Consider the following 25,332-nt stretch of genomic DNA (forward strand, 5'->3'; position numbering starts at 1 on the left):
AGGTAACTGTTCTGGAAAGAGCCAAGAACTTGAGCGGAACGTATATCTTGCTCAACGAGGACTATTCTGAAGCTGTGTGCCAGAAGAGGAAAGAACTTATCCCAGCCATGAAAGCTGCCAGAGCATGTGGGACATTGCTTACATCCACTATAACAGGCTCATTGTCCACCCTCCCTCCCAGAAGCCTGGAAGGGATGAGAGCGCCAAGCCTATGGGTTCGTAGCTTCAACCCCGCATCACATACACACCAATTGATTAATGGACTGCTGAATGTATATATTTGTCTCTTGCTTTGTTTGTTGTTTTCCATATTATGTATATCTATGATAAGCTACCCAGGAAAGGTGTCACGACTTCTGCCGAAGTCAGTCCCTCTCCTTGTTCGGGCGGCGTTCGGCGTCACCGGTCTTCTACCCATCGCCGATCCACCTTTCATTTGTTTTGTCTTGTCTTCCCACACACCTGGTTTCAATTCCACCATTACATGTTTTGTATTTAACCCTCTGTTCCCCCCCATGTCCTTGTCCGGAATTGTTTATTGTAGTGCTTGTGCACGTTATGGTGGTGTGTAATGGGTTTTGTTTACCCATTGATTTAGTGTTCTGTTTACGGTGGTTTTGTTTACTAAACTACGCCGTTGTAAATCCGTTTTTGCTCTCCTGCGTCTGACTTCTCTGCCGCCAGTACGCACCCCCTACAAAAGGGCTGAAAGTAGCCCATATTAATATATGTAACCTTAGAAATAATGTTAATGTAATCAGTAACTTGCTAACACCAGATAGCATTAGTTTATTAGCCATTTCTGAGACTCACTTAGATAATTAATTTGATGATACAGCAGTAGCTATACAAGGATATAACATCTATAGGAGAGACAGAAATGCTTATGGGGGATGTGTTGCTGTATATATTCAGAGCCATATCCCTGTAACGCTTAGAGAAGATCTTATGTCAAGTGTTATTGAAGTGTTGTGGTTGCAGGTTCACTTGGCACATCTAAAGCCTTTTCTTTTGGGGTGTTGCTATAGGCCACCAGGTGCTAACAGTCAGTATCTAAATAATATGGGTGAAATGCTTGATAGTGTATGTGATGTAAACAGAGCGGTCTACTTTCTTGTTGACCTGAATATCGACTCGTTTTCATCAAGCTGTCCACTCAAGAGGAAGCTTCTCACTGGAACCAGTGCCTGTAATCTGGTTCAGGTTATTAATCAAACTACCAGGGTGTTTACAAACACTACAGGAACAAGATCATTCACATGTATCGATCACATGTTTACCAATACTGTATAACTTTGTTCTAAAGCTGTATCCGTACCCATTGGATGCAGTGATCACAATATAGTGACTATATCAGGGAAAGCCAAAGTTACAAAAACTGGGCCTAAAATAGTGTTTAAGAGATCATACAAAAGATTTTGCTGTGACTCTTATGGGGATGATGTTAAAAATATTTGTTGGTCTGATGTGATTAATAAGGAGCATCCAGACCCTGCACTTGATTAATTTATTGATAAACATGCACCTGTTAAGAAACTGACTGTTAGAACTATTAAGGCTCCATGGATTGATAAGGAATTGAACAACTGTATAGGGATGGGGCAAAAGCAGTGGCTAATAAGTCTGGCTGCACATCTGACTGGCTGAATTACTGCGACTAAGCTCAACAAATAGAAGAAGAAACTGTAATATGAAGAAGCCAAGATCAATGATATAAAGAATGATGGTGAAAAAACTTTGGAATACTTTAAATTCAATTATGGGCAGAAAGACAAATTCAACTCCATCTTTCATCATTGTTATTATTCAACAATGACAAACCTCGTGGCATTGACAACTTAGATGGAGCTACTGAGGATGGTAGCTGACTATAGCCACTCCTATCTGTCATATCTTTAATCTGAGCCTAGAGGAAAGTCTTTGTCCTCAGGCCTGGAGGGAAGGCAAAGTAATTCCACTACATAAGAGTGGTAAAGTGGCCTTTACTGGTTCTAACAGCAGACATATAAGCTTGCTGCCAGCTCTTAGCAAACTGTTGGAAAACATTGTGTAAGTGACCAAATACAATGCTATTTCTCTGTAAACAAATTAACAACAGACTTCCAGCATGCTTATAGAGAAGGGCACTCAACATGTACTGTACTGACACAAATGACTGATGATTGGTTGAAAGAAATTGATAATAATAAGATTGTGGGAGCTGTACTGTTAGATTTCATTGCAGCCTTTGATATTATTGACCATAAGGGCCTCCCGGGTGGCGCAGTGGTCTAAGGCACTGCATCGCAGTGCTAGCTGTGCCACCAGAGATTCTGGGTTCGAGCCCAGGCTCTGTCGCAGCCGGCTGCGACCGGGATGTTCATGGGGCGATGCACAATTGGCCCAGCGTAGTCCGGGTTAGGGAGGGTTTGGCCGGCAGGGATATCCTTGTCTCATCGCGCACTAGCAACTCCTGTGGCGGGCCAGGCGCAGTGCACGCTGACCAGGTGTATGGTGTTTCCTCCTACACATTGGTACGGCTGGCTTCCGGGTTGTGTCAAGAAGCATTGCGGCTAGGTTGGGTTGTTTCGGAGGAAGCATCGCCTCTCCCGAGTCCATACGGGAGTTCCAGCGATGAGACAAGACTGTAACTACTACCAATTGGATACCACAAAAATTGGGGAGAAAAAAAGGGTTAAAAAAAATTATATTATAGACCTGTTGAAAAAAATGTGTGTTAGGGCTTTTCAACCTCTGTATTAATATCGTGGATTCAGAGCTATCTATCTAATATAACCTTTTGTCAATACAGGGGGTGCTGTTTCCACTTTGGAAAATATCGTCTCCAAATTAAACTGCCTCATACTCAATTCTTGCTCGTACAATATGCATATTATTATTACTATTGGATAGAAAACAATCTCTAGTTTCTAAAACCGTTTGAATTAAATCTGTGGGTGAACCAGAACTCTTTATACAGCGAAAATCATGACAGGACATGCGAAGCTCTGAAAAATAGTCTCTGATCTCGGATCAGTTTTAAGCTCTGTGTATGCCCTATGGATCGAAATGAACTGCACCCGCCTTCCCTGGATGTCAGTAACCAATGAGAAGTGGAATGGTGTCTCTAGGTGTTTCTCAGAGTTTATAAAAGGGAATGGAGTGAGATGACCCTTCTTTTTGACGCTCGCCAGGACGCAAGGGAGGACATCAGAATCGCATGCTCAAAAGCTCTCGTTATTGATCAAAGATATATCCGTCTGTGATGTAATTCGATATAGGTGTTAGAAACATCATAATGAAGTTATTTGAAACCGATTTATATCAGTTTATGCGAGTATATTGCTATTTTTCTGAATTTCCTTAGTATTGCGTTTGACGATTTGGGCATGTGTGTGCCGTGTAGCTATCGTTAGCTGCTAGTTCTGAAGTTGAGGAGGTCGTTTTACAACAAAGCAACGATACTTTTGGACAAAGGACACATTGCCCAAGATACTGATGGAAGCTCGTCCAAAAGTAAGAGTTATTTATGATTTTATTCCGTATTTATGTGGAAAAATGTAAACGCAGTTGTCAGCCATTTTTTGCGGCACTAGTCTGGCTGTAACTCACAATGTATGTCTAGTAACGTAAATTTTAAAAATCTAAATCAGCGGTTGCATTAATAACCAATGCATCTTTCATTAGCTGTCCAACCTGTATTTTTTTAGTCAATCTAATCGATAAATAATCGTAATCATAGGTGCCTTTCCAAGATGGCGCCGGCCCGAATGCATGCCATGTTTTGACAGATTACATTGCATAACCACGATTTGTGATGCTAAATATGCACATTTTCGAACAAACTCTATATGAATTGTGTAATATGATGTTACAGGACTGTCATCTGAAGAATTCTGAGAAGGTTAGTGAAAAAATTAATATATTTTGGTGGCGATAACGTTATCGCCCCCTTTGCCTTGATTTAATGCTGGTGTGATGTTAGCTCATGTGGTATGCTAATATAACGATATATTGTGTTTTCGCTGTAAAACACTTAGAAAATCTGAAATATTGTCAGGATTCACAAGATCTTTGTCTTTCAATTGCTGTAGGCTGTGTATTTTTCAGAAATGTTTTAGGATGAGTATTTTGGTAATTGACGTCGGTCTCTGTAATTATTCCGGCTGCTTCCAACGCTATTTCAGATTGCAGCTGCAATGTACAACTGTGATTTATACCTGAAAAATGCACATTTCTAAAAAAACATATCCTATACCATAAATATGTTATCAGACTGTCATCTTATGAAGTTGTTTCTTGGTTAGTGGCTATATATATCTTTATTTAGTCAAATTAGTGATAGCTACTGATGGAGTAAAAAACTGGTGGAGTAAAAAAAGTGGTGTCTTTTGCTAACGTGGTTAGCTAATAGATTTACATATTGTGTCTTCCCTGTAAAACATTTTAAAAATCAGAAATGATGGCTGGATTCACAAGATCTGTATCTTTCATCTGGTGTCTTGGACTTGTGATTTAATGATATTTAGATGCTTGTATTTACTTGTGACGCTATGCTAGGCTATGCTAGTCAGCTTTTTTACTGTGGGGGGTGCTCCCGGATCCGGGTTTGGTAGCAAGTAGAAGATAACTCAAAGGGTTTTCTTTCATGGAAGCTTCTCTATTGTAAATTGTTGTATACCGCAGCTGAGCTCTCTAGGCCCTCTACTCTTTTATATTTTTACCAATGACCTGCCACTGGCATTAAACAAAGTATGTGTGTATGTATGTTGATTATTAAACCCTATACGTATCAGCAACCACAGCTAATGAAGTCATTGAAACCCTTAACAAAGAGTTGCAGTGTGTTTCGGAATGAGTGGCCAGTGATAAACTGGTCCTGAACATCTCTAAAACAAAGAGCATTGTTTTTGGTACAAATCCTTCCCTAAATACTCAACCTCAGCTGAATCTGGTAATGAATGGTGTGGCTGTTGAACAGGTTGAGGAGACTAAATCACTTGATGTTACCTTAGATTGTAAACTGTCATGTTCAAAACATATAGATTCAATGGTTGTAATGATGGGGAGAAGTCTGTCCATAATAAAGAGATGCTCTCTTTTTTTGACACCACACTCCAAAAAGAAAGTCCTGCAGGATCTAGTTTTGTCTTATCTTGATTATTGTCCAGTCATGTGGTCGAGTGCTGTAAGGAGAGACATAGTTAAGCTGCAGCTGGCCCAGAACAGAGCGGCACGTCTTGCTCTTCATTGTAATCAGAGGGCTAATATAAATACTACACATGCCAGTCTCTCTTGGCTAAGAGTTGAGGAGAGACTGACTGCATCACCTCTTCTTTTTATAAGAAACATTAATGTGTTGAAAATCCCAAATTGTTTGCATAGTCAACTTACACACAGCTCTGACACACACACTTACCCCACCAGACATGCCACCGGGGGTCTTTTCACAGTCCCCAAATCCAGAACAAATACAAGAAAGCGTACAGTGTTATATAGAGCCATTATTGCATCGAACTCCATTCCATCTCATATTGCTCAAGTGAACAGCAAACCTGGTTTCAAAAAACATATAAAGCAACACCTCACAACGCCTCTCCCCTTTTTGACCTAGACAGTTTGTGTGTATGTATTGATATGTAGGCTACGTGTGCCTTTTGTAAAAAAATATATAATTGATGTAGTTCTGTCCTTGAGCTGTTGTCTATTAATGTTCTGTATTATGTCATGTTTCATGTTTTTCTGGACCCCAGGAATAGTAGCTGCTGCTTTTGCAACAGCTAATAGGGATCTTAATAAAATACCAAAATGAGTGGAATGGTATGTCTTACAGAGAAAAAAAACTACATTAAGGGGTAAACCTACTCTAAGAGTATGTATTAGGCTGTTTGGATGGGTTGATAAGGATTCAAACCTTCTCTCAATGTGAGTACATCTGTTGTTGAAGTACAGTATATCAATAAAGCTGTAGTAGACAAACTGCTTATGATGAAAAGCCCTGTTAGTGCTTAGGTCAAATTAGCTTTTGAGTTTCCTGTCTTTTTCGGCTTTTTCGGCTTCAGACAAAAGCTAATATTTCACTTAAAACACACTACCGTTCAAAAGTTTGGGGCAACTTAAAAATGTCCTTGTTTTTGAAAGAAAAGCAAAAAAAATTGTCCATTAAAATGACATCAAATTGATCAGAAATAGACATTGTTAATGTTGTAAATGACTATTGTAGCTGGAAACGGTAGATTTTTTTAATGGAAGGAATATCTACATAGGCGTACAGAGGCCCATTATCAGCAACCATCACTCCTGTGTTCCAATGGCACATTGTGTTAGCTAATCCAAGTTTATTATTTTAAAAGGCTAATTGATCATTGGAAGCCCCTTTTGCAATTATGTTAGCACAGCTGACAACTGTTGTCCTGATTAAAGATCCAATTAAACTGGCCTTCTTTAGACTAGTTGAGTATCTGGAGCATCAGCATTTGTGGGTTCGATTACAGGCTCAAAATGGCCAGAAACAAATAACTTTATTCTGAAACTCGTCAGTCTATTCTTGTTCTGAGAAATGAAGGCTATTCCATGCGAGAAATTGCCAAGAAACTGAAGATCTGGTGCAACGCTGTGTACTACTCCCTTCACAGAACACAGCAAACTGGCTCTAACCAGAATAGAAAGATGAGTGGGAGGCCCTGGTGCACAACTGAGCAAGAGGACAAGTACATTAGAGTGTCTAGTTTGAGAAACAGACCCCTCACAAGTCCTCAACTGGCAGCTTCATTAAAACCTGTTAGTGAATAGGAAGCTATTTTCACTTTGGGGAAAAATCGTGCCCAAATTAAACGGCCTCGTACTCTGTTCTAGATCATACGATATGCATATTATTATTACTATTGGATAGAAAACACTCTCAAGTTTCTAAAACTGTTTGAATTATATCTGTGAGTAAAACAGAACTCATTTGGCAGCAAACATCCAAACAGGAAGTGAAAATTCTGAAAATGGGGCTCTGTCAGGCCTTGCCTATTCAGTTGCCTTTTATTTATGGATCTGTATGCACTTCATACGCCTTCCACTAGATGTCAACAGGCAGTAGAATGTTGAATGGGGTGTCTAGCTTGATGTGAGACCGAATGAGAGCTTTTGGAGTGACAGGTCCGCCCTATTGGCAGTATTTAGCCGCGCACCAGGGAACCCCACATTTTCTTCTGAAATGCGTTAGGTATACACGACGAAATGCTCCGTCTTGGAATTTATTGGATACATATGAGAAAAACATCATAAAGATGGATTTACAACCGAGTTTGACCAGTTTATTCAACGTTTATTGTGACTTTTGGAATTCTTCGTTCCATGCGCCAAGAGTTGATGGACATGTTCGCGCCACAATGCTAGCCAAGTTGCTAATTCGATAGAAGAAATGGACATTCTAAAACAAAACAACGATTTATTGTGGAAATAGGACTCCTTGCACTACATTCTGATGGAAGATCATCAAAGGTAAGATAATATTTATGATGTTATTTCGTATTTTTGTGGTATATGTTGGCTCCAACATGGCGGAGAATTGCTGGGCGCTGTCTCACAATATTGCATGCTGTACTTTGTACTAAAGTTATTTTTTTTAAATCTAACACAGCGGTTGCATTAAGAACCAGTGTATCTTTCATTTGCTGTACAACATGTATTTTTTAGCAAAGTTTATGATGAGTTTTTTGGTTAGATTACGTGAATGTCCAAAATATCTCCGGACAACTTGGTGCATTTTGGCGCCGTATTCACAATGTAAAACCACGATTTGTAGCTATAAATATGCACATTTTTTAACAAAACATAAATGTATTGTATAACATGATGTTATAACACTGTCACCTGTTGTTTATCTTTCATTTGCTGTACATTTGCTCATTTGCTGTACAACATGTATTTTTCATAAATGTTTTATGATGAGTATTTATGTATTTCACGTTGCTCTCTGTAATTATTCTGGCTGTTTTGGTGCTATTTGTGACGGTGGCTGCAATGTAAAACTACGATTTATACCTATAAATATGCACATTTTCGAACAAAACATAAATGAATTGTATAACATGATGTTATAAGACTGTCATCTGATGAAGTTGTTCAAAGGTTAGTGATTCATTTTATCTCTATTTGTGGGTTTTGTGAAAGCTATGTTGGCGGTGAAAACATGGCGTTGTGTGTTTGGCTATTGTGGTGAGCTAACATAAATATATATTGTGTTTTCGCTGTAAAACATTTAAAAAATCGGACATGTTGGCTGGATTCACAAGATGTTTATCTTTCATTTGCTGTATTGGACTTGTTAATGTGTGGAAGTTAAATATTTCTAAAAAATATTTTTGAATTTGGCGCGCTGCGAAAGCAGCGGAATGTTGTGGGTGTTCCGCTAGCGGAACCCCGGGGCGAGAAAGGTTAAATAGTACCCGCAAAAAACCAGCCTCAACGTCAACAGTGAAGAGGCGCCCCCGGGATGCTGGCCTTCTAGGCAGAGGTATCCTGTGTCCATTGTCTGTTCTTTTTCCCATCTTAATCTTTTATTTTTATTGGCCAATCTGAGATATGGCTTCTTCTTTGCAACTCTGCCTAGATTGGCCTCCATTGTTGTCCAAACCAAGAAAGCTAACCTGAAGCCTATTTATAGTGCTCAAGCTCTGATTTCTACGTGAAGAAATTAGCTAGAAGTGTTTTCACACGTGAGTACTGGGTGTAGGTAATCTGTAAATGAGTGTGGCATTTTGAATGGAATTGTTTTCCAAACGAAACACAAGTCCTCAGTCCAGCCTCTCCAGTCCAGCCTCTCCAGTCCAGCCTGTCAGTCCAGTCCAGCCTGTTAGTTTTGAATGATGTGTCTAATGTAAAGACCTGTGTTTAGTGTTTAGCAAAAAGTGTGTTTTACAATTGCAAACTGGGTGTAAAGCAGATAATGTGCTTGCAGTGTTGCAGACTTGGTTCTCTAGATTAGGTACATGAGTTAATGGTTTCACTGAATGTGCCTCAAGTACCACTTTTAGTGTGTAAGCGATTGTAAAAAAAAACTGTAAAAGAATATGACTCAAGTAAAAGTGATAATCACCCGCTAAAATACTACCTGGAACATAAGTCTAAAAGTATGTTGTTTTAAATATACTTAAGTATAAAAAGTAAATGTAATTGCTAAACTATCCTTAAGTATCTAAAGTAAAAGTATAAATGTGGAGTAAAAAGTACATTATTTTATGTAGGAATGTAGTAAAAGGAAAAGTTGTCAAAAATATAAATAGTAAAGTACAGATACCCCCAAAAACCAACAAGCAGTACTTAAAAGTATTTTTACACCACTGCTGCCAACCTTGTCCACCAAATACCCACACGGGGCCAAGTATTTCTCAGTTTGGTGCATAATGAACACGACCCACTACGGCTATAACCTTGGGCAACAGAATAGACCCACTGTTGTTGTGTCAAGGAGAATATCCTCCCTCTAGTTTTTCCTCAGAATGGACAATGTTCATTGTTCTCAGATCAGGAGCCAGGCTTTTACACACTGTTCACAGCATGGACACTGATGTAAGATCAGCAACAGTCTCTTGCTCAAAGAACGAGTGCTCCTGTCCTGCACTTGGATCAAGGAAACTCCATTACTTCCAGGCTTCTGCCACAATGATCAAGGCCCAGAGACGTAGGAGGGGAAACAAATGTGAATGAGTGCATTGAGATGGATATGATTGAATTGATATTCATTGACTGAGCCTCATGCTGCCTCCCCTACGCTACAGTGAGTTCAGAAGGTGGAGGAGGTTGTCGTTCACCCTGCAGATGTAATCACACACACACACACACACGCAGAAATAACCACCTAAACCAAAGCATAAACAAACCTGACAATACCTGACAAAAGTGTTGCCAGCCGCTAATTCAACTCGCTAGATCGTTCTGATTTATACTTGACTTTTACTTTATTAAGCCTTAATTATTTGTCCTTAACGCGTGACGAAAGTCAATCGTATACATATTCATCTCAATGTGGGGGGAGGGCAAGGTCATACAAACTACTTTTTGATAATACCAAGTTCAAACAGAGGGCGCGGGCGACACTTTTAAGACAGGCACCAGAACGGCGTCCATTTTAGTACACCCTCAGCTTGAGACTTGGCGCTAATGGGTGAGGCTTGGCACTGGTCTCCTAAAATGAACACTATACACACAAGTCACTGAACAAAGCTGCAACCGAATAAAGTCCTATCTCTGAAGTTGTATGAAGAACTGGGAAGGAAAATGAAAGAATTGAATATGCAGTTTGTGGAGTTGGATAAAGAGAGCAAAATGGTTCTTTATAAGGGTTTTACTCCCAGACATTTGAGTATTTCACTGTCTTGCTCTGTGTCTCTGGTTGAAAGGTTTGATGAATTCTGTTTACTAGATGTGAGAGGTTTTTTTGCAGAGTAAAATGATCATTAGTAGGTACGGTAGATGCACTTGTCTTTAAGCACGGCTAAGATAAAACTCAACTTCCCACATATTCTGACAATGTCTTCTTTCTTTTCTCTGTCAATTTCAATTTCAAGGATTTCCGTAAACAGATTGGGTTTGCAAGATGAAAAAGTCCAGCGGCAACATATATTTGTATGATGTCTTTGTCTGTGCTAATAATGACGAGGGAAAGTAACTCAATCTCCTTACATCTCCTTCTTCCGCACTTCCTTCCTTTTTTTAAATAATTTGATTCACTAGCTTATTTGTCCATTCCCTAGCTCATTTGTCCACTCACGCGTTAGTGGCTTCCTGATGCTTGAAACTACGAGTTGACCACCGATAAGTCATCACCACCCCACCCCAGGTAGAGGAAGAGAAAAACCATTACCCAACCCTAAGAAGCTAACGAGAGGAAGCAGGTATATCCATCTTCCTCAATACCACTCACCCAAAACTCAGTTATATACATTTCCTCTGAATATGGAACTCCCTCTAATGGATCATTCTTTGCGGGGGCGGGAAAAAATTAGGATGGCGCACCGTCCCCACGTTAGTGCAGCGCTAATAACTTCCTGAGCAAGAAAAATTAAGCCTGGTCTCAGATCCGTTTGTGCCGTCTCACTAAACTCCTACGGTCACTGCCATTGTCACGCCAAACCGCTACCAGCCAAGGCTAAGAGAAATGCGCTTCCCCTGTCAATCTGGCCCTGTTGAACTATGTTGAGGCAACACAGATGATTCTTTCAGGAGGGGCTCCGACTACAGCCCGGCATATGAATTATGATTTGGCCTACTTGTTTAGATATTTTTTTGATGAAGTCCAGTCAGGCAGACGGCAGCTCGCTAGGCCTGGAGTCCTGTTTACACCTGTGAGACAGGGATGCGGTCGGTCAATTAGCCTGTCCAAAAATACGTTATTAAATCACGGTGAAAATAAACGAGACAAATCAAATGCCAGTAGGAGTTTGCTGTCCTCGTTTACTCTCTGCCTATCATTGGTGTGCCGCTCATTCTCTCTGTCTGTCTCTCTTTCCCTCTCATCTCTCTATCACGGTCTTTCCTCTCTGACTGTGTCTGACTCCCCTTTCTCTATCTATCTCTCTGTTTCCTCACTGACTGTTCTCTCCCTGTCTTTTTCCTTGCATTTCTTTCTCTTTCACTCTTGTTATCTCATTCTATTTCTCGGCAGTCTGTTTTTTCCCGGCGTGTTCCGACTCCTTCTCACTGTCCCTTACTATATCATTACCCATCAGTAGTCATACTTTGCTCCAACCATGAATAATGGAAGAAGGGGGGAAAGACTGAACATAAAAATGTATAGTTTGTGTCAATTTAGCTTATATCTCCCTGACAGTATTTCTTCTGGGAGAGCGGGAGACATAGAGGGAACATGGACGTGTTAGTTCTCGGGAAGATGAGGAGCTGTTCACACAGACAAAAGTGTTTGCCATAGAGAGATGAGAAAGGAAGAATGAAAAAAAAATCAAGATTGTGTCGCTACGTGAAAAATGGATGTATGAATACTATCTGAAGGCACTGTGTGTGTCTGTGTGTTTGTTTACAGAGTGTCAACCTCTCGACTGTGGTAAGCTCGCTTCTCTAAATCCTTGTAGATCAGCTGTGATCTCCACAGATCCCGTTTGAGCCTCCGCCAATACAGCAAAACACGATTGTGGAACACAGATTGAGAACACACTTCTTTCTGTTTCGATTTAGTTTAATTAAAATCTTAGACTTGAAAGACTGTCCATACATTACAAAATAAAATGTTAAAATATGAATGTCAGATAACATTATGCAAACCGGCTACGTTGTTTTTCTTGTTGACCTTCCTATACGACTTTGGTTTGGTGTAATCATATTGATTTAGGATGAAGTCTAAAGAGTAGACTGCATGACATTGGGATTTGGTTTGGTGTAATCATATTGATTTAGGATGAAGTCTAAAGAGTAGAGTGCATGACATTGGGATTTGGTTTGGTGCTTTGGGGACTTAACTTGTTTGGGCTGCAATCCCGACAAAGGTACACTTATGACAACATCCAGCTCAAGTACAAGGCGCGAAATTCAAAATCTAGTTTGTTAAAATATTTAACTTTCACACATTAACAAGTCCAATACAGCATATGAAAGGTAGACATCTTGTGAATCAAGCCAACATGTCCGATTTTTAAAATGTTTTACAGGGAAGACAAAATATGTAAATCTATTAGCTAACCACGTCAGCAAAAGAGAGCACTTTTCTAACTCCATCAGTTTTTTACTCCGTCACTAGCTATCACTAATTCGACCAAATAAAGATATATATAGCCACTAACCAAGAAACAACTTCATAAGATGACAGTCTGATAACATATTTATTGTATAGCATATGTTTTTTTTGAAAAATGTGCATATTTATGGTATAAATCATAAATTACATTTCAGCTACAATCAGAAATTGCACCGAAAGCAGCCATAACATTTACAGACACCAACGTCAAATAACTAATTACTCATCATAAAACATATCTGAGAAATACATACTGTGCATCAATTGAAAGACAGGATTCTTGTGATTCCAGACAATATTTCCGATTTATTAAATGTTTTACAGCGAAAACAAAATGTAGCGCTATGTTAGCATAGCCACAATAGCCAGACACACTTGGGCGCGCACGACCAGTTGACATGCACGACAGATATATGAAATAACATTATAAATTGGGTCTTACTTTGGCTGATCTTTCATCAGAATGTTGATCAGGGTGTCCTTTGTCCAGATGAGTCGTTGTTTTGAGTCAGGATGGCAACTTTCCCTTCTCACTTAGCATTGGCACTGGTCGACTGGCACGGATTTGTCCAACGTTAAAAAAGTCAGAGAACGGAACACGCAAAACTCCCGAAAAAAATTCAAATAATCTGATTAAACTATATTGAAAAAACATACATTACGATGATATGGTCTCATTTATCAAATAAAAACCCAGCCGGAGATTGTTCCCGTCCAAAATAGCAGCAAAACAGAACACAATATCACTCCCAAGACGCGCGCTTCAGACTTCCGGAAGTGGTCGGTCACGTCAAAGAAATAGCTCTTATTCAACCTCTGAACAAGATATTCACTAAATTTCTTCTCTCATACCCTCTTGACACCCAGAGCAAGGCGTACGGAGTGTACGTAGGGTCTTACGTATAATGACCATGTATAGGCATAACGTTGAAGCGAGCATAGATTTCTGACATTCTACTTCTTGGTCAGGGAAAGTGCTGCCAAATGACTTCTGTACCACTCAGAGAAAAAATTAGAACGGTTTTAGAAACTAGAGATTGTTTTCTATCCAATATTAATATTAATATGCATATTGTAAGAGCAAAAATTGATTAAGAGGCCGTTTGAAAATTGGCACATATTTTCCAGTTTTTCCAATACGCCCCCTGCAGCCATAACAGGTTTTAAGATCTATCCTGAATTCAGTCATTGCAGGTTTTTCTGGAGATTTTCAGCTTTTTCAGAAGTGCGTTTGCTAGATGTCTCAAACAGATTATTTTACCTATATTAATAATTATGTGTCAACTCCTTCCATCACAAAACGTGACGCTGTGCACATCAAATATGCTTCCGAAAGGACAATGTTAAAAAACAAATATTTGCAACAATTGAATTTCTGACTTCTGCCAGACTCCTTCTCCGTGAAAAGTCAGTTCACTCAGGTGCTGACACACTTATTTAAAATTATATCAAGCCTCTTACCATTATATAATTAATAAAAGCACATACAGTACACCCCCTACAGAGTGTTTTCTTCCACTTAAATTACACATTTGAAAAGTCTGAACTTCTGCAGTCCATTCGCTATAGTATTCCTTTAGTACCAACCCTGCAGGACTTCAAACCAGTGCGCGCTGCCCCTGTAAGTGGTTTGTGGGAGAGGAGTTGGGAAGTTAGGATGACTATTGTGAAACTGTTCCAGGTCACTGGGGTCAGGAGAAGGCAAAGCATACCACTGGACTAGGGGACACAGTGAGAAGTGGTGTAAAATGCTAAGTAAAAATACTTTAAAGTACTACTACTCGTTTTTGGCAGGTATCTGTACTTTATTTACATTTTTGACAACTTATACTTTTAGTTCACTACATTCCTAAAGAAAATCATGTACTTTTTACTCCATACATTTTCCCAGACACCCAAAAGTACATTTTGAATGCTTAGCAGGGCTGGAAAATGGTCCAATTCACGCATTCTCAAGAAAACAACCCTGGTACTGTCTCTGTGGCTGAAAAAAACCAAGAACATTTTGCCATCTGGTTTGCTTAATTTAAAGAATTTGAAAAAACATACTTTTAATACTTAAGTATATTTTAGCAATGAAATGTACTTTTGATGCTTAAGGATATTTCAAACCATATACTTTTAGACTTTTACTCAAGTGGTATTTTACTGAGTGACTTCACTTTTACTTGAGTAATTTTCTATTAATGTATCTTAATTTAAGTATTTACTCAAGTATGATATTGGATACTTTTCCCACCACTGACAGTGAGTAAGTGAGTGAGGTAGTGTAGGTTTTGCTCTCTGAGAATGACAACTATTAGACAAGTTCTTAGTGATCTGGCGGTTTGTCTTAATTTGTTGTGGTCCAGTTTATCAGACACAGATTAAGCCTAGTCATGATCTAAAAAGTTGTTTAAATTGAGAATCTCCGTTGAATTTTCTATTTAGTCTAGGAGTAGGTGTTTCGCAGGTAGGTGTTTCGCAGGTGTTCGCATCGTTCATATTTCGGAAAGGGAGGGGACATTTGGCCCATAGACTTATCTGAAACTTGAAAAGGGAGGGGGTGTAATTACTGCCCTGCTTCTGCTCCTGGTTTTGGTATATTTTCTAACTTAATTGAGCATCTGGCGCAATTACGCAAGATTTATTTCTGAGTTTCCGAGATCACCATGCACCCAACAAATACGGAAAAAATAATGATACTGTAGTCACTGTTACGCCACATTATAATCAGTTGAAAGTCTAACCCATTGGTGTAAAACCAAATGGTCAATGAGTGCAGTTACATGCACACAATAATGCACACAATAATTGTGGATAGTCAGATTAATATAAACGTTTGATTAAAACCTTTACAGGCTTTGCAAGAACAACGATTTCCCTAATAATCCTGTTTACATGGACACATCTGAAATCAGGCTACCTGATGGCACTCTGATAAATGCAGAAAACCATATTTAATTCTGATTTCGGGACATATAAAGTTTGTAAGACGCATACATTCAGTTGTTCCGAACCCACTTCACTCACGCTAAAGAGGGAGTCTCTTGACTGTTGCTAGCACACACGCAGATCAAATATACAGCTGGAACGCCAAATAAGGTGTGTACATGTCCTAATAATTCGAAAGATTGCTTGGAAAACCAGGTGTTTTAATCGGCATATGCTTACTCCGATTTTGACATGACTATTACATAATCCTCTTACTGCCATAGTAATTTTAATATCAAATGATTACTGTGCGTGTAAACATACACAATAAGAAAATCCTTACTCAAGCAGAGTTAATTGCTACAGCTTCTTAACATTGTCCACATTAATCAATAAAACGTCACAATAAGGTGCAGAGCGTGCAATTTGCCTGCTGGGGGGGGGGCAAGGAGACCAACTTTGTACAGTTGGCTAATCACAGTGGTAGGTAGACCTAATGTACTTTTTTACTCCAACCAACGTAGGCCTACCTAGCGAAGTTAGCTAACATTACCCCCTTTTCAACATTGTTTTTAAGAGTGTTTAATCACGATTGCTGACAGACATGCTAGGCTACATTGATTGATGGAACATGTCAAATTGGCTAGTTAGCTAATAAAAGATCATGTCAATATGGCTAGTTAACAAGCTAACTTTCAGGGGATAAACTAAATGACTATATCCAAATATTGTTTGATTTGCTTGCCATCTATAGTGGTGATTACTGCAGTCCGACTGACAACTTTACCAGGACGAGGACTTGTCAAGCTCTTTCCAAAAGTCGAATCTGTATAACTCTGGTCGAGCTAAATGTGGAATAATTACATATGCGTAGTTCTGACTATGCTCTTCAAGAGATGATATTATTAAAACCAAATAGTTTGAATATTTATTTAACAATCCCTTGAAAACAGCACATAGTTGTCAATGGTTTTAGCATGTGTAATCAATGATCAGGTGACTCAATAATGAGACTGATAACCATACAAAACTGTACAGCAGTATATCATTACTCAAAACAGCAACCCTCAAAGGTCTGTCTGGCAATGCAGATCAATTGTTGTTTGTCCAACTTCTTTCTCATTAACACTAACTTTCACAAAAATCCTCCAAGTTTTACACAAATGTTCCAATTTAGTCAACGTACCTTAAAGGGATACTTTGGGATTTAGGCCATGATAATCTTAATCCAGTTCCCCAGAGTCAGATGAACTTGTGGATACAAGTTTTATGTCTCTGTGTCCAGTATGAAGGAAGGTAGAGGTAGTTTCTCGAGCCAATGCTAACTAGCGTTAGAGCAATGACTGGAAGCCTTTGGGTCTCTACTAGCATGCTAGTAGATACCCATATACTTCCAGACATTGTGCTGACGGTAGTTAGCATTGCCTTGCGAACCTAACTCTAACTTCCTATATACTGGACACAGATGCATAAAACTGGTTTCACTAGTTCATCTGATTCTGGGGAAGTAGATAAAGGGCCTCATTGCCAAAATCCCGAAGTATCCCTTTATGACAATATCCGATTGTTTTCATGAAACAAAGGCAGACTTTAGAATTCTCTATATCTTACATGTACGTTCATTGTGTACCTTGGTCCTGAATATACTTTAGAACACACTCAAATTAGAGTGCATTAAATTAGATGAATTTAAACAAAATAATGACTATCCTCTGCAGGAAGTAGGATTTGTAAGTAAATCTAATTCATATGGGGCTTTTCCTTTTATAGTAGCTTGTGTTTACTTTATTGCGTATTTAAAGTCCTGTTCCCTTGACACAGATTAAGCCTTGTTCTAAACTGTGAAGCGTGTTCATGGGAGATACTCTATTTAAAATCATTTTTAATCCAGAAGTTGGCATTTAGTAATGCAAATCCTGAATTTAATTTTGTCCTGTGTCTTTTACTGGAGCCGCCCTCCTGGCAATGTTTGCCTGGGAGAAGAGATGTATCACTATATCTCAATGGGAATTCCTGGTCTAAATAATGTCGATAAAACAGATATGAAAGTTTAAAAAATCACAGCCTCTTTCAGTGGTCTCTACTTTTTCAAGGTCATTGGACCCCTTGACACACACTGTGGGATACAAACAATTCAAGCTATTCAATTTGCAGTACCTCCTCCCAGAATTGAGATTCAATAACAGTTTGTTCAAACAGAGGGGGAAAGAAAACGAGAAACACATTCTCTACCCTACGGATGAGTGCGAGAACTCTGCTGAAAGAGTTCTCGCACCCCCCCCCCCCCCTTGGCCTATATGGATAGAGCTAAATTGAAATGTTTCTTACAAAATAAATATGATAAGCATATGCATAAGCATGGTAACAATTGAAAGGGAACAGTTTGGAGATTATGGGAAAATTATGAGACCAAAGTTGAGAACACAACAGTTCACCGGGACAAGGCTGAATCCAAACAATACACTGTTGATTTTATGTGCATTTTACATGTACTCTACTATTTGCAGCAATTGTTGATAACGAAATCTAAAAATACGTTGGATACCCTCAGTAACATGTATCTAGAGTAATATTCCTGGAAAATGTGGGGTAGGCGCAACCTAAGAGGGTTTGAGTGAGAAGACTAACTGGTGTCTAAGTGGCCACACACCTCTCAGGTCCTAAGTCATTTTTATGACTCAAAGGAGTCTTCAACTATAAGGTGCTTTTTTTGAGCTCTCCTAGCTGTGCTGTTGAGGGACTAGATTAAGCACACTTGTGGTTGTTTTGTTTGGATCACAGCCCTGGATCCCCGCCCATCACACAATTACTGTCGTTTACGCAATCCAAAAACGGCCCATTATAAATCGCAATCTGGGACAAGTGGGCATCATTTGAAAGCGTGTTCTATTACCAACATGACCTAGCTAAGTTATAAAATATGATCGCACAGTGTTAGGTTTCACAGGGCAATTCAGAGAAACTTAGCGTAATTGTGGAGCGCATAGAAAGGATGCGTGCATATAGGAGCATGTTTCACCGCACATTTTCTTCACAATAGACAAAACATAGGCTCATTCTGTTCAAAACACCCCAGGGTATGACGCCATGTCATATTGTAACTGTACATCAAACAGTGATCATAAAAATGTTGACACTGTATATAACAGTTTTATGATATGGAAATGTGAAGTGCACCTTTGGACTCGTGGGTGTTTTGGCTTGCTTTTTATGACATAAAAGCAATATTTATTATAATCCTCAACGTCTCCTCTTTCAAAATACACCCAGTCCTCTTAATTTAGAGAATTACCCTCGCAACAAAAAAGGTTGGCCAATTAGAGGGAGGGATGTGGGCAACTTCTTGTCGCGTGTGGTGCTGAAGTCCAGAACTTCTGTCAATCAAAACCCATACAGTGCTGTGAAGTGAGCTCTGACATAATTTATAGCACTGTGTTCCAATTTAGGCACTCGTCAGTAGGAATGGTATCAAAGAATGCTTCCTAAACACATTTGCATACCCTAAACCAAAGCCCCATTCACTTTTATTGCCAGAGACATCGGTAAATTGTTTTCATTTTCAATTCCATAATAATAATGACTATATGTGGTGACAGCAGCGGCTGGTGTTTATTAACCCTTTCACACGTACCATCACACGGGTGTGATCGTTCTACAGTGGTCCCTGAAGCGTACGATCACACCCGTGTGATTAGAACACTCATTTAGAACGCTCGTTTAGAACGGCCAGTTTCGAATGACGCAACAATCAGCGTTTGAGCTGGCCACACTTTTTTCAGAAACTATTTACACAAACACAGTCCTTACAAAGTTATGTCCAGAATGTGAGCAGTTTATTTTTGGATTCAATGTTCAGATATTCACAGAAGAATATATAGCATAACACAATCATCCTAACCGGAAAAATGTAGGCTACATTTGTCCTAGCGCTGAGGAAAGATTGACCCAACACAAGCAGTCATATTTTCTAACTCTCGGCTGACAAACTACAATATGAATTAGCTAATAGCAATTACTATGTATAATTAATCACATCACGGGTGAGCACACCATTGATCGAAATAATTAGGTAAAGCACTTTTTAGAAATCGAAAGTAATCCGACGATTAGTTTCAGCACGCAGCCATGCATTTTTTTCCTCACAGAAACCGAAGATAATAAGAGAAGACGAGATGAGTTTGGTCTGTTTATAGTATGCATGTTGAAGGGGTGTGTCGTCTACCGTCGTTCACATCCCACCATTCATTTCCGGAAGTCCTCAAAAAACGAGTGAACTCTTACTCACCTCATTTTGTTATAACATCTTTGGTCAAACAGACGATTACGTGAACCCAGAATGCATTGAATGTCAACAAACATGACTACACAGCTGGAATTAGCTTAGCTCATCATAATCAGTACAACCTTCAAAAAAGTATTTTACACACATAATATGTGCCCATTACAATCTGTGCAAGAATCGGAATGCATGATTTGTCACCTAGATTTGAAAACATGTGAATAAAACCGTAAATACACAAATGATTGCCACACAAAACATTTTCTGATAGTGATTTATTGATACAAGTGGCGCGTGCCGGCAGTCAACCACGTACCCTCTCACTCTAAACCATTCAATGTTATTGTTTATGTATGTAGCTAGTGAGATGAGCTGAAGCATTAGCAATGTCTTTCAAAAGGAGACAACAAACAAATGTGGAAATTCTGGAGATTTTTTTAAATTCTGACAATGAGTCTGAGTATGAAAGTCAGGAATCAGATTCTGACAGTGACAGTGAGGAGCTGCCCCCCAACCTTGTAGCCATTGAGAACCCTGAATCTGAATTTCCCTTGTCCACTGACAAAGTCCCAGTTCCCTTTGAAGATGCTGGTGGTGATGGAGGCATACCAACAGTGGATGAAGTACAGGAGTTCTGTGGTAGCTGGAAGGCCACCAGTCATTTCACCCCTCCTGGCCCTGCTGTTTCACCCCTCCTGGCCCTTGTGTTTCACCCCTCCTGGCCCTGCTGTTTCACCCCTCCTGGCCCTGCTGTTTCACCCCTCCTGGCCCTGCTGTTTCACCCCTCCTGGCCCTGCTGTTTCACCCCTCCTGGCCCTGCTGTTTCACCCCTCCTGGCCCTGCTGTTTGCTTTGATGAGTCCCAGTCTGGAGTGCAACGCCCCTTGCCATTTCCAACTGAGGCAGAGTGCTTCAAGTTGTTTCTGACAGAGGAGCTGGTGGGAGACATAGTAGAGACCAATCGCTATGCCTTGGAGCTAAAGGATAAGAGAGAGCCAGGAGTGGGGGACAACCACAATTAGTGAAATGTATACATTCCTGGTGACAGTAAAGACTGCTTTCTAGTTCTGCTGCTATGACTGCATTTCATCAACGCTACTACCATCCTAAATGACCCGTTATACAAAATAAGAAATGTTAACAGCTGGCAGTAAAGTGGCATGACAAACGAGACGTCCATGTCCTCTCCACTGTCCATACAGCAACCATGTCGGCCACAGGGAAGGTGGACCACCTGACCGGAGAGAGAAACAAACCAGACAGAGAAACATGAAACCAGACTGCGTGCTTGACTATTACCTCAAAATGGGGGCAGTGGATGATAAACAGCTTTGTGGAATGCACTCAGAAAACGACCAAGTGGTATAAGATATTTTTCTATTTTTCCAGGGTAGCGTCAAAATACAACATGCCAATACTTCTGACACATTTAGCATTGTTTTACAGAACTAATAGAATAATGTAACTAGCTACATAAGCACGATTGAATATAACACCATAAAAGGTGAGTAACATGAGTAACGTTACCTCGCGTGTCCGCGGTTATAAGGAATATATACAAATATATTATGCTCCATTCACACAGTGAGCTATAGTAGAAACGGTATAACACGACACAATAACGTAATTAGGCACTTACTTTGATAGAAACGCAGTCTTGATTTGAAGATGGGTGTCTGGAGTGACGCCTCTAGCACTGAGACGCTGTGCCACTTGGGAGTCATAAGGCCAGGGTAGCTTCAAAATACAACACATGCTAATACTTCCCTGACGCAATTAGCATTGTTTTCCAGAGCTAATAGGAGAATGTAGCTAGCTACCTAAGCATTGAGTATAACACCATAAATGTTATGAAATGAGTAACGTTACATCGCGTGTCCGCGGTTATAAGGAATATACACAAAAACATGATGCTACAGTAGAAACGACATAACACGACATGCAGAAACTATTATAACGTAATAAGGCACTTTGATAGAAACGCACGCATTTCCAAAGGTATTATTGGTAACGAAAACAACGTTGATTTCGATGCAGGCGACAGGTGGAATAATATGAACACGTGTATGCAGGACGTCAGATGAGTAAATGTCCTGCACAAACAATTGAGAAGTGTTTGGGGAATTTTGTCCGGGTCAGAAATGTCAAAAAAATTAATTGGTCCGCAAAAGTAAAAATGACTACTTTTATGTGAATGAATGAGGCGGAACACACCTAATTTCAAACTGTTATTAGAAAATAAAAAACTTGTTAGAAAATAATTTAAAATTGACAAATAAAAACAGGCTGCGTGCTTTTGTTTGAGGCAGCGCGGATGAAATGTACTGTTACATAACAAACACATTCTGGAATGGAGAGAACTTTCTAATATCACGTGCATAAAAAAACTCACGCTGGGGCGACCGTTAGAGATATTTGGAACTCACGCATGAAAGGGTTAAAGGATCCGCCTGTTTTTTTTCTCACATTTTCGCCTATAATTACATACCCAAATCTAACTGCCTGTAGCTCAGGCCCTGAAGCAAGGATATGCATATTCTTGGTACCATTTGAAAGGAAACACTTTGACGTTTGTGGAAATGTGAAAGGAATGTAGTTGAATATAACACAATAGATCAGGTAAAAGATAATACAAAGAAAATACCAACCGTTCTTTTGTAATTTTTTTGTACCATTATCTTTGAAATGCAAGAGAAAGACAAATGTATTATTCCAGCCCAGGTGCAGTGTATGTGTATGCAGTGTATGTGCAACGTTTTAGACCATTGCATTTTAGACTGATCCAATGGACCATTGCATTTCTGTTCAAAATATTGTATCTAGACTGCCCAAATGTGCCTAGTAACTTTTCCTGTTTATTAGTAACTTTTCATGTTCAAAATTGTGTGCACTCTCCTCAAACAATAGCCTGGTATTCTTTCACTGTAATAGCTACTCTAAATTGGACAGTGCAGTTAGATTAACAAGAATTTAAGCTTTCTGACAATATCAGATATGTCTATGTCCTGGGAAATGTTCTTGTTACTTACAACCTCATGCTAATCGCATTAGCCTATGTTAGTTCAACCGGCCCGTGGAAGGGACACTGATCCCGAAGAAGTGAATTAATTGATTTATCTTGGGTCACTTCTCAAAAATATCAATATTTTGTCTTGCTGGCTAAGCTATTAGATATGATAAAAGTACAACAATGGGCAATCAAAAGGTCTCACCTGGCCCAACTTTGCGCTCATTTAGTTCTAATCACAGACTCATTTTATTAGTCGCCAACGTGTAATTTACGGCCTATTCGTTTGGCTTGATCGAAGACACCACGGCCTCATTCACACTTGGTTTCCCAACCTCTACCCTTTTATTAGGCACATTTTGGAGACCCAATGGGAGTCTGGCCCGCAGGGTATTGCCCTAAATGAGGGCCGTGGTGCCCCTCTAATTTCATTTTCATCTGTGAAAGGCAGTCGTCATTACTCTGGCTAATGTTCTGGTCTGTTTTCACTCTGCCTTGTCCAGACAATACCTTCCTATCCTAGCCAACATGATAAACAGAATAGAATAGAATAACGTGTCCTATCATCCGCCCTTCCTTGAAATCCTCCCTCATCCCTGCAGACATAAACTTTTCAGAGAGCTGCGGCAGTAGGAGAAACTCAGGGAGGTTTATAGTCAGTTTCAAAGACAAGACTCACGAAACCGCACCAGAGTGATACATATATACTTTTGACGCCTCCGAAAGGTGTTAGGGGGAAAATACAGAGCTTTACCATACAAAGGCTTTTCATTTTATTCTGGGAAAGGCAACAAGTTCCCCATGAGAAATACCCTAATCCTTGCGAGGAGGTAGACAGGCTTAAGGGCACCCGCCATTGTTCAGCTGACGTCTCTATCTTTGATTCAACCGACGGTTGAGAAAAAAGAGAAGGACAAAGTGTGTGGAAGGTGAGAACAGGCGAGCCGGTTTCAAAACACGCAAGTAGTCTTCGATGCTGGATGCTTTCAATGCCTCCCAGAAAGGTACGAGCGAATAGAGAGCCAGCCCAAGATGCATGTTTCCAGGAGGAGCCAGAGTATGTCTGATCACAGCAAATGGAAAGCCAGATTACCACACGTCGGCATTAGAAGCACTACGTGTGTGTGTGTGTGTGTGTGTGTGTGTGTGTGTGTGTGTGTGTGTGTGTGTGTGTGTGTGTGTGTGTGTGTGTGTGTGTGTGTGTGTGTGTGTGTGTGTGTGTGTGTGTGTGTGTGTGTGTGTAACCCTGCATGTGCGTGTGTATGTATATTTGTAGCCATACTGTATGTGTGTACAATATATGGCCTTGTGTGTAACCCTACGCGTTTCCTCCACTCACGCTCACCGAACAGGAACCACCTTGGGGAACCAACCATCAAAGAACCAAATTAATCAAACACACAAGAGGCGGTGGTTGGGGTACAGGTGTGACCATGTGCACCACCAGAGAGGGCTTCTGGAAAAGACCTGATATACCCCTCAGATGACATTTGAAGAACACTCGAACTCTCCAAGAGTTGACCTACTTTTGACCAGAGCCCTATATAAAAGTAGTGCATTATATAAAGGAAATGGTGCCATTTGTTACGTAGAGTTCTCCACTGGAAGAAAATTTACTCTTCCTATAAATGAGCTCCGGTGCTCGAGTGCAAAAATCAACCAGGATAATTCCATGGATGAATGCAAGCTTTGGCTTTTACTTTGCCATTACACACGTCTCCCATTGGCTCAGGTCAAGATCAATAAGCTGATTAATTGAGTAAGGATTCAATTATTTTCAGCATGATCTTAAAGGATATAGAATCGAATATGGAAGGACATTGGCCATCAGGAAACAAATTGATTGGAGTCGCTGGATCGATGGGCCATTCAAGCCAAAATGAGAAATAATCGGGCCACTAAAATACACAATATAGAAAATGTGGACACTACTTCAAATTAGTGTATTCGGCTATTTTAGCAACACCACAGGTGTTTGAAGTCGAGCACAGAGGCAAGCAATCTCTATAGACAAACTTTGGCAGTAGAATGGCATTACTGAAGAGGTCAGTGACTTTCAATGAAATTTCTGCCCTGCTACAGCTGACCCGGTCAACTGTAACTGCTGTTATTGTGAAGTGGAAACATCTAAGAGTAACAACTGCCAAGCCAAGAAGTGGTAGGCCATACAAGCTCATAGAACGGGACCGCCGAGTGCTGAAGCAGGTAGCGCGTAAAAATCTTCTGTCCTCAGTTGCAACACTCACTACCGAGTTCCAAACTGACACTGGAAGCAACTTCAGCACAAGAACTGTTCGTCGGGAGGTTCATAAAATGGGTTTCCATGGGCGAGCAGCCTCACACAAGCTTAAGATCACCATACGCAATGTCAAGTGTTGTCTGGAGTGATGAATCATGCTTCACCATCTGTCATTCC

The 25,332-nt window shown here is 40.0% G+C and overlaps 1 protein-coding gene and 1 long non-coding RNA gene across 2 annotated transcripts in view; both read right to left on the reverse strand.

Annotated features, from left to right (window-relative positions):
- Positions 1–25,332, reverse strand: part of LOC139530510 (ALK tyrosine kinase receptor-like) — a 745,539-nt gene that overhangs the window by 454,354 nt on the left and 265,853 nt on the right. The window lies entirely within an intron of this gene.
- On the reverse strand, positions 20,171–22,344 carry LOC139530511 (uncharacterized). Its single transcript, XR_011666057.1, has 2 exons — positions 21,549–22,344; positions 20,171–21,143 (listed from the first exon to the last, which is right to left on the reverse strand). It is a non-coding gene; the product is annotated as an uncharacterized lncRNA (long non-coding RNA).

This window comes from Salvelinus alpinus, chromosome 9 (genome assembly GCF_045679555.1).
Source record: "Salvelinus alpinus chromosome 9, SLU_Salpinus.1, whole genome shotgun sequence".
Classification (NCBI taxonomy): Eukaryota; Metazoa; Chordata; class Actinopteri; order Salmoniformes; family Salmonidae; genus Salvelinus; species Salvelinus alpinus.